Source organism: Physeter macrocephalus, chromosome 13 (assembly GCF_002837175.3).
Source record: "Physeter macrocephalus isolate SW-GA chromosome 13, ASM283717v5, whole genome shotgun sequence".
NCBI lineage: Eukaryota > Metazoa > Chordata > Mammalia > Artiodactyla > Physeteridae > Physeter > Physeter macrocephalus.
In genome coordinates, this window is record NC_041226.1 from 71184553 (window position 1) to 71194124 (window position 9572).

The following is a 9572-nucleotide window of genomic DNA, read 5'->3' on the forward strand; positions in this document are numbered from 1 at the left end:
CATGAACCCGTGTCCCCTGCATCGGCAGGCGGACTCTCAACCACTGCGCCACCAGGGAAGCCCCTTTATATATGTTTATGTGTGGATGTATGTTTTCATTTTTCTTGAGTGTATACCTACGAGTGGGATTCCTGGGTCATGTGGCAATGCTGTGTTTCACTTTTTGAGGAACTGCTAGACTTTTCCAAAATTGCTAGACTTTTCCATTTTACATTCCCCTCAGCAATGTATGAGTTATTTAATTTCTCCACATCCTTGCCAACATGTGTTACTGTCTTTTTGTGTTTTTTGGAATATAATTGATATATAACATTATACTAGTTTCAGGTGTACAACGTATTGATTCAGTTTTGGTATGTATTGTTAAATGGTCACCACCAGTAAGTCTAGTTGACATCTAATGTCTTTTTGATTCTAGCCACCTAGTAGGTATGAGGACAGGACTCATTTTAAAATATTTTCTATGCAGGATTCCTCCTTTTCCCTAGAACTCATGATAAATGCAAAAGTATCCAAAAGTGTGTATTAGTTGTTTTGTTTATTAAAACAAACTTAACCCCTAGCAAAACAACAAAGCATATAATTTTAATTATTATATGTTTTCTGTTACATTGCTGACTGGTCCTCAAGTAAAATGTTTTTTATATTAAGCAAGCAGTTCCTTTGATTTCCCTAGGCTTTTTTTTTTTTAATGGTAGCACATACTGTGCAGGAAGGTCATTACATAAAGAGAGGAAAAAAGAATATCCAGCCTCAAAGAGAAAGTTAATGCTGTTTATATAATTTTTTAATAGGCATCTTGTAACGTTTTGAGATTTAAACCAAATAATAATATTTTTTGCACATTCCTGAGCATTCCCCTCTTGTTGCCTGTGAACTGATGTTTTGCTTTGGAAACTCAGATAGTGAAAATATTCGTCAAAGCTTCAAATACCAGTGCTTTAATTCTTTAGTCATTTAGGTATTAATCTTGTTCTGTAGACCACCTACATGTGTTTGTAAGGGCTGTAATAACTGACACTGTATTTAATTAGCACTAATATTGTGTAGAAGGAAAAAACATATTAAGTATCTTTCCAAGTCACTAGTTGGAAATTAGGAGAAGCTTGGAGGAAAAAGTCCTTGTCTATGTTGCACTGTTATTTTGCGCAGCTGTGGAAATTTGTGATCCATTTCCTTGTTCATTCATTCTTTCATTCATTCATTCACTCAGCAAGTTTTTGTTGGGTGCTATTATGTGCCAAACCATGTTCTAGGTACTAGGGAAGTGGACCAATTTCAATAGGACAGAAGTGTGAATCACAAATAGGTATCCAGTGGCAGCCAGCTGGTGTATACAGTATAGTAAGTGAGTATTGGCATGTCCACAAAAATCACCTTTTCTAGCTCCTGGTAGCAAAACTGGAGGACACTGAGGTCAGTTCTCAGAGCACCCTGTTGGGGGTGGGGCAGGAAGTCCCGTAAGGGGGAGTGAAGCCCTTGGATTCTGATGTTTGTCCCTTTATTCTCCCTTTTTAAAGTTAAGAGCCATTTTTTCATTCTGTTGTCTTAAGTCTCTTTCCACAAATGTAAAGACCTTGCTTCCTTTCTTAAATTTCATGTTCACTTCTATATCTGTTACTTCAATTATGTATACCCTTCTGTTTGTGCACAAAAAGTAATTTACATGTTGATAATGAGGGAGGTTTTACATGTGTGGGGCAAGGGGTATATAGGAAATTGTATCTTTTGCTTAATTTTGCTTAAACCTAAAAAACTGTTCTGGAAGTCTGTGTTTTAAAACGTAATTTACCAGGTGGTGATGGAGGGCACCTACGTTTTAAAGTCAGGCAGACACTTATTGATTGGCTATTTGATCTTAGCTTTATTTACTCTCTCTAAGACCAGTTTCCTGGTCTGTAAAATAAGAGTAATAATAACAGCATCTCCTTCATTGGCTGTTGTGAGAATTAAATGAGAGAATGCGGGCAAGGCACTTAGTGTATTTCCTGGCACAAAGTAATCACTCAGTAAATTTAACTAGTATTGTGGAAATATATTTCATACCCAGGAATAAAGTTTTATTCGCCTTTATGAAACATGATCCTGGGAACTTTCTAGTTGCCACAGCTGTTTCCCAAGGGCAACTAATTTAGACCTACAGCCTGTAACTCACTCAGTGTGACTTGTTTTCTGTTTCTTCATTCTAATATGAACATTTCTATAACACAGTCTTTTCCCCTGAATATCTAGTGTGTGGATGCCTCAGCTAGGTCGTCAGCTGGGTAGAGTGGCGGGGTGACAGCGCCCTGCAGCAGACTTGGCGAGTGTGGAGGGTACTGGTGACGACTAGGGCAGGCCTGCTGCAGGGAAGGGGGGGACCGGAAGGAACGAGGAGTCAGGGGAGACTCAAGCTTGTTCTCAGGCTGAGGAGAAGGAGCCAGTTGGGAGGAAGAAAGAGTACAGCTGATGAAGCAGGGTCCCAGTGAAGGGGGGGAGGGACAGGCCAGGAGTCCTGGGTGCTCAAGGCAAACAGGAAGAGTGCTCCCTCTGGCTGGCAGTGGGTGCAGATCTAGGGAAGTTTGTAGGGCGGCAGGCTGTGTAGGGAGCCCAGCGGGCTCTGTTCTCCTTCGTGAAAGTGTTAATCCATTTAGTAATAGTTATTCTATTGCTATAACAAGCTTTTCTATTTTAAAAGACCAGTGTAAGCACAGTGTATTTTACTTTACACTAATTTAGAGTGAAGATTCATACTATTTTTAAAGCTAAATATACCATAGGTGCTATTTTTTACTTATTACCTGATGTGTTTAATAATGGAATTAGCAAAAAGGTGACTAAATTATCCAAATTTGACTTTGTACTAACATCATGCTTGGCTTACTCAACATCCCTGAAGGTCAGCGAGAGATAAATTTGGCCCAGACTGGTCTTTTTCTTCATTCATCACTTAAAAAGGGGGGGGGGGGAAGAAAGAACAGAGGAGAACAAGCCATCTTTTACTTTTATAATTTTTAATCCATCATTAAAAGTACAACTTGCTTTATGATCTAAAGAAATACCATCTAAGTCTTTATATTAGGAACAAAAGTGAGCCTTTCAGGAAAAAAAGGAGCGGAGCTTAATCTGCATTAGCCCTTTGATGTATTTCTAGATTTTACAAAGCTTCCCGTTGTTCCCGCCACGTTGAGACAGACCCAGTCACATGTCCAGCAATGCCCATGTCCTTTTCTCCTTAGCACGTGCTGAGCTAGAGACACTGTCCATGAACGGCCAGGGCTGGACCATTGCATCCGGGATGTATTTCCACAGGTGTTGGCCCAATGGGAATTTCACTTCCCAGTACTCCTTCTCCAGGCAAAGATTCTTTTTTTTTTTAATTTCATTTTATATTGGAGTATAGTTGATTAAGGGCAAAGATTCTTACGTTAATGATTGGTTTGGAAAAATAAACTATATTGCCCTTTTGCTCTTCTTTTGAATATTTCTTTAAGATGCAACTGTTATTGGTATATCTAGGGGGCTTTATTGAGAAGTAGAAAAATGCTAGTTGAAAAAAGTCATATTCATCTATAGTTTTGAAATATGAAATGCAGTAGATAAGTTTTGCTTTTAAATTTTAAAAAACCCTATTGTTTGAGTTCTTGCCATTTTTACTCCTTTTATTTCATCATTTCTTGTAACCTAGTTTTATGTTAGGGTGCTGAACTTTATGTAACAACTTCTTTTTTTGGTTGTTTTTGTTTTCTTCTGTGATTTTCTTCCTCATATTTAATCTTCTAAAAAAATTTTTGTTTGGAGTACAGTTGACTTGCAATGTTGTGTTAGTTTCAGGTGTATAGCAAAGTGAATCAGTTATATGTATACATGTATACACTCTTTTTTTTAGATTCTTTTCCCATATAGTCATTACAGAATATTACTAGTTACCTATTTTATATTTATATAACAACTTCTTGATGAGCACATCTTCTTACATTGTGATGGTGAGAAGGTGGTGGGTTGGTGTATGTTTTTAATGCCCTTTCTGTAGATTGACATCATTGCCAGAAGTGGTGCTTGGTGCCAGCTAGTTTCATAGATGGAAGAAAACAATCCAGGTTTCAGTTTCACAAATGGAAAAACAAAATCTAAAAGGAAAAGGAAGCAATTCGTTAGCAGTGGACCACTGTGCAGAGTAGGATAACCTGCCTTCAAAGATTTTTGTCTTGAACACTGTAATGTAATGTTTAATAAATAGTTTACTTCAAAGGACTTCACTACAAGAAAATAGGCAGCTTTCCTGCTATTCTTGTTTCTGGTTCAGTTTTACTATAAGTAGCTCATATCCGGTCCTCTGTGGTCTCAGGTGGTCATTTGTGTTTATGATCCTAATGCTGAAACTGTAAGAACTGTGGCCCTATTTTAAGTCAATAGCAAGTACACAGTGGTCTGCAGGAACTGATCGAGGCTCTCCCGAAGCCCTTGACACTTTGACGCATCTTAAGGAAAGTGCTCAGACGCTGTAAGCAGTATGCATGTGATTATGTCCTCCAAAAATAGAAAACTAAATTTACTAAGGAAGGACTAGAAAAACTCATCAAAATGTACGTAAAGTTTTTGATGTATTGTGATCACTCCTGTACTCCCATTCTAAACTTCTAAACACCATGTTCAGTATCCTTGAGATAAAAGCCTGAGGTTACAAAGATCATTGGAGATGTTTGAATTTTTCTTTTTCTTCCTGTAGATATATTTGGCATATGTAGAATTTGAGAGTCCACTATTAATATCACTTTCTTCCAGATATTACCAGATAGCAGATAGACAGATGGAACTCAAAATAAACTACTGGAACTCAGAAAACACTATTGTTTCTTTTCTCTATAAATTTTAGCCCAGCAGTATTTTGGGTCTGGGTGGAACCTGGCTGAATCCGTTTTGAAGAGGCTCCCCCAGTGATTCTGGTGAATAGCTCTGTAAAATCACTACTGTAAATTCTTGTTGGGTATGATTTTGTTTCGTTTATTTTTTATCGCTCAGTATTGACTCAGTGATAGGACCTAGGGCCGCTCTAAGCTGTACAGACCTGAGACAGTCTCACACTGGCTTACTCCCCTTCCATTCCTATTCTTTCCTCTTACTCAAGCGCGCTCTCTCTGCTCAAAACTGAAGAGAATTCATTGCTCTAAGATCTAGCCCTCTAAGCCGAGGGGCTAAGGGATGAATGGGGGTGGGGGGAGGGAGGGAGGGAGTGGGTGTGTGGGAGGGAGAAACTGCCCCACCCCATTGCGCTCACACGGTAGTGGAAGGGGTTTATGGATTGGGCCTGTGTTTCTGCATTAGCCACGTTGTTCTTTAAAGCCCTGGCTAGCGGAGCCACCTCTTCCCCCCCGCCTCCATCCTTTGTATCCTTGAATCTTTACCCAGAACCAGCTCTCTGTGGCACCTCTGGTGGGGAGGTGGGGTGCTCTGTCGGTTTCTAGTTGCGGCTACTGAGCCCCATATTGAACTTGAACACAGATAACCATATGGTAACAACAGTCATTTACAAATCTTCAAGTCCTGGGTTCAAGCATTTCTAGTTAGTAATCCGTGGGTCAGTCCTTCAGAGGGGCAGCCCACACCGATGTCCAGCATGAGAGTAACGTGTAATAGGAGTTTATCCAAGACAGTTACACTCCTCTTCAACCTGACAATCCCAACTCTAGGAATTTATCTTCAGGAATTGTTTTAGTTAGGTTCTTTGGCTTTCAGGAGATTCATTCAAGTTTCCTAAACTTATTACCAGGGTATGTGTACAGAGACCTTTGGAAAAGGCCAGTCGTCCAGGCCCAAGGGAATGCGTTCACTCGTGGTTTTCTCAGATCAGATAATAATACTGTAATCATGAGCGCTGACATGTATTGAGCACACCATATATATGAGGCATTTTGGATTGCCTTCTCATTTAATCTTCTCTTGAGGTAAATACTATTTGCTTTTGAAATGAAGGACTTGAAACGTACAGATGGTAAGTAGTCTTCCAGGGTCACATAGCCTGTAGCGGAAACAGGACTTGGCCTGAGGGCTCTCCGATGGCAAAGCTGGGCTCCAGAAGCTCATCAAGAGCAGCTCCTGCAATAAGGACGCAGGCGTAGAGAATGGGCTTGAGGACAAGGGGGAAGGGTACGCTGGGATGAGGTGAGAGAGTGACACGGACATATATACACTACCAAACGTCAAACAGATCGCTAGTGGGAAGCAGCCGCACAGCACAGGGAGATCAGCTCGGTGCTTTGTGACCCCCTAGAGGGGTGGGATAGGGAGTGTGGGAGGGAGACGCAAGAGGGAGGGGATATGGGGATACATATATACATACAGCTGATTCACTTTGTTATACAGCAGAAACTGACGCAGCGTTGTAAAGCAGTTATACCCCAATAAGGATGTTTAAAAAAAAGAAAACGCAGCTCCTGAATCTTCTCACTCTGTGCACCACCATTAATGTGACAGTTCCCCGTCCACCCCCCACCCCCCGCCCCCGCCAGGTCTGCCTCCATCCACCCGTGGCTTTCCCTTCCTCTACTGGCTACAGTTTCTGCCTTTTAACTGAGGACTGCGTATGGCAGATCATCCCCTGTCATAGCCTCATCAGCCGTCCTCTAAGTCATGCGCTCCCTGGAAACTGCTTCATTCCTGAGAGAGAGACTCTGATTGGCCCATCTCATCTTTTCTCACCTAGATGTTTGGTGGATCACTGGATAGTCCAAGGTTTGCTGACTTTTAATCCCATCAGCCAGTACCAGGGATAGGAGGTGGGGCTTACGTGATGCTGTGCGCTGCCACCCAGGACGACTCTGATGAGAAAGGTCCCAAGATTGAAGCCCACCATGAGAACTAATTGGATGAGTTCCCGAAGATATTTGTCCGTGATACTTACATTAGCAAAATCATTACAAACTATCAGACTGTCCATCAGCAGGGGTTTGATTAAAGAAATTATGGTATTCCATATGGTAGAATACTAATATGTAGCCATTAAGATTATGAGTAGGTCAATATTTATTAACATGGAAAGATACAATATGAACTAGACTATGACATAGGAAAAAAAGGTTAAAATGATATGTGTCGGATATTTTGTTTTGAAAACCCAAACTTGGAAGATTGAATCCAGGAATATTAAGAGTTGTTCAGTTTGGATAGAATCTTTATCACGCTCTTCTGGTAGCATTTGTTTTTTAAAAAAATAATGAAGATATATTGCTTATATGTTCAGCATGTTCGACAGACATTTCAAGGTACAGGAAATCCTATGATGAAAAGTAGCTGACATGAAAAATACTGATTTTTGAGGAAGAAAACAATGAAAATAAGACAAAGGCTACAAACTACAAATAATTATGTTTACCCATATAATAGAATAAATTAAGGAGGCATAACCGTGTGAACTTAGTTTAAAAAGCAGTGTTATTACTAAGGAGATAAAAGGAAAAAACCACATTTCTTTAATACAGTAACACTCCAGGTTTCTGGTATCTGGAAGTATCTCACCATGGATTTTTTTCTTACCGGGAATAACTGGAAAAAAACTTGAGAATCACTGGATGAGGTGTCATTTAGTTCATCACTTTATCGACTCTCACCTCGAATTCTAAGAATTTCCATTAGCTGATCGGTCTGTGTGTGTCTGTGTGTGTTTAGGACAATTTTTGCCAAGCAGTGTAAATAGTAGTAGCACTCCAAAAAAAAGATAATCTATTTCAGATAAATTTGGGAAATGCTAGGTCAGTTGAACAATGTTTTTTACTTCAGGACTTCTCAGTATTAAACTGATATAATCAGTTTAAGTCTCCAGAAGGGAATATGGAATGCAGTATTTCTCAAACTTATTTCGGCCACTGAATCCTTTTATTCATTGGGTGTGTATTAGCCCTTTTCTAAAACTAGTTTTGTAGAAAATATAGGAGATGCTGCCTTGGGACCTTTTAAATTAGGAATTGAAGGAAGCAGGATGGCAGAAAGGACTGAGAACAGAAATTATAGCTGAAACTCCAGTGACTTGGGAAAGGAGACCCCTCTCCCCACCAAAAAGCCCCCCACAAAACTACAGTATAATCTTACAGGAGGTACAGTAGCAGGATTTATGGGAACTTGTCTCAATTAGAATAAACTATGTTCTCTCTATTGATACTTCTATAAGTAGAAATTATATAATACATTGCAGGAAGGTGACCCCGCCCAAATGTTTCAAATATGTAAGTACTTTTAAAATATAATTAGCATTTGAAAAAATACACATGTATATGTATTGGCTTACTAATGATTCTGTAGATTTTTAAAAATACTCTTAAGAAATAATGACTCTGATTTAAGGTGTTGAAAATTTCTGCGAGGGATCTTGCTGGGCATTCACAGTAGCATCTCTGAGTCGTTGAAAAGTGCTGTAGTAAAGAAACCTGCTTCCCAGATTTTCCCAAATCTGTTTTGCCATGCGTGGCTTCCTTATCCCCATCTTTAATTTTTTTCATATTACCTATTACCAAGCCCTAGAAGTAGTATTCCTTGGAATACCTTTGGGAGGCACTGCTCTAGATGGAAGCAAACTACAGCCCACCACTTGCTTTTGTAAATAAAGTTTTACTGGAACATCGTCACAGCCATTCATTTATGATTTCAATGTGGCTGCTTTCACACTGTGGCAGAGCTGAGTAGTTTAGACAGACACAGTATGACATGCAAAGCCTAAAATATTTACTATCTGTCTGGCCCTTTATAGAAAAAGTGTGTCCGTCCCTGCCCTAGATGATTAGTTGTAGGTAGTTGTATGTGCAGATTAATTTTACTCTCTCCGTTTTGTACTCTAGCATTAATACGTGCAATTAAAAAGCTAATATGGGTATATGTATGTGTGTGCATATTGTATATATTTTAAAATATTGTAAAGCATCAAGTGTCAAATAACATTGTTAACCAACAGCCAGACTTGTTCATTATATTTATTGTGTCAAAACAAAATGCACCGGACAATCAAAAAGATAATTTTATTCAGGCAATTGCAAGAGGGAGAATGGTTATTAATGAGGAATGTCTCAAAGGAAAGGAAGGCCTTGTGTGGTACAGAGGCAGGTACACAAGGGGCATTGCAAGCCTTGTGGGATTCATGAGGAAGAGTGAACCCCATGGGTCTTGCGTGACTTCGTTTGGGGAGAGTGGCTCTTTGTCCTTAGCCGTTTGTCAGATGCAGAGGAATGGAGGGTTCTGTAACTGTTCTTCTCTTCCAGGAGCACAGGGCTCGGGGAAAATTCAGCATTGTCAGTTGTTAACCAAATCAATCAATACTGTTAAATACCCGCTTATATATAGCTTTGTCACTAAAATATGGTTGTTTTCTAAGGTCTTATCCAAGGCCACTTCTGTCTCTTTCTGTATTTTGTCTTCCATCACTTCTCTTGCCTGTATCATAGTCAATACAGTTTATAAGTCATTGTTTATTGAAATAGAGATAGCAATTATGAATTAGAGCAAATATATACTTCCAATTTTTTTTAAAAGGAAAGTGATATCTGTGGAGTAATATAGTGGGATTGGTTACATATCAGTTTGCCATTGATATATTTCTGTGATATTAC

General features: G+C 39.4%; 1 protein-coding gene and 1 long non-coding RNA gene across 4 annotated transcripts in view; one reads left to right on the forward strand and one right to left on the reverse strand.

Annotated features, from left to right (window-relative positions):
* PCCA (propionyl-CoA carboxylase subunit alpha) overlaps positions 1–9572 on the forward strand; it is a 378662-nt gene that overhangs the window by 327645 nt on the left and 41445 nt on the right. The window lies entirely within an intron of this gene.
* LOC129392696 (uncharacterized) overlaps positions 3986–9572 on the reverse strand; it is a 95295-nt gene continuing 89708 nt past the window's right edge. Inside the window, exon 3 of the long non-coding RNA XR_008619080.1 lies at positions 3986–4109. This is a non-coding gene — a long non-coding RNA (uncharacterized lncRNA). The remainder of the gene's footprint in view (positions 4110–9572) is intronic.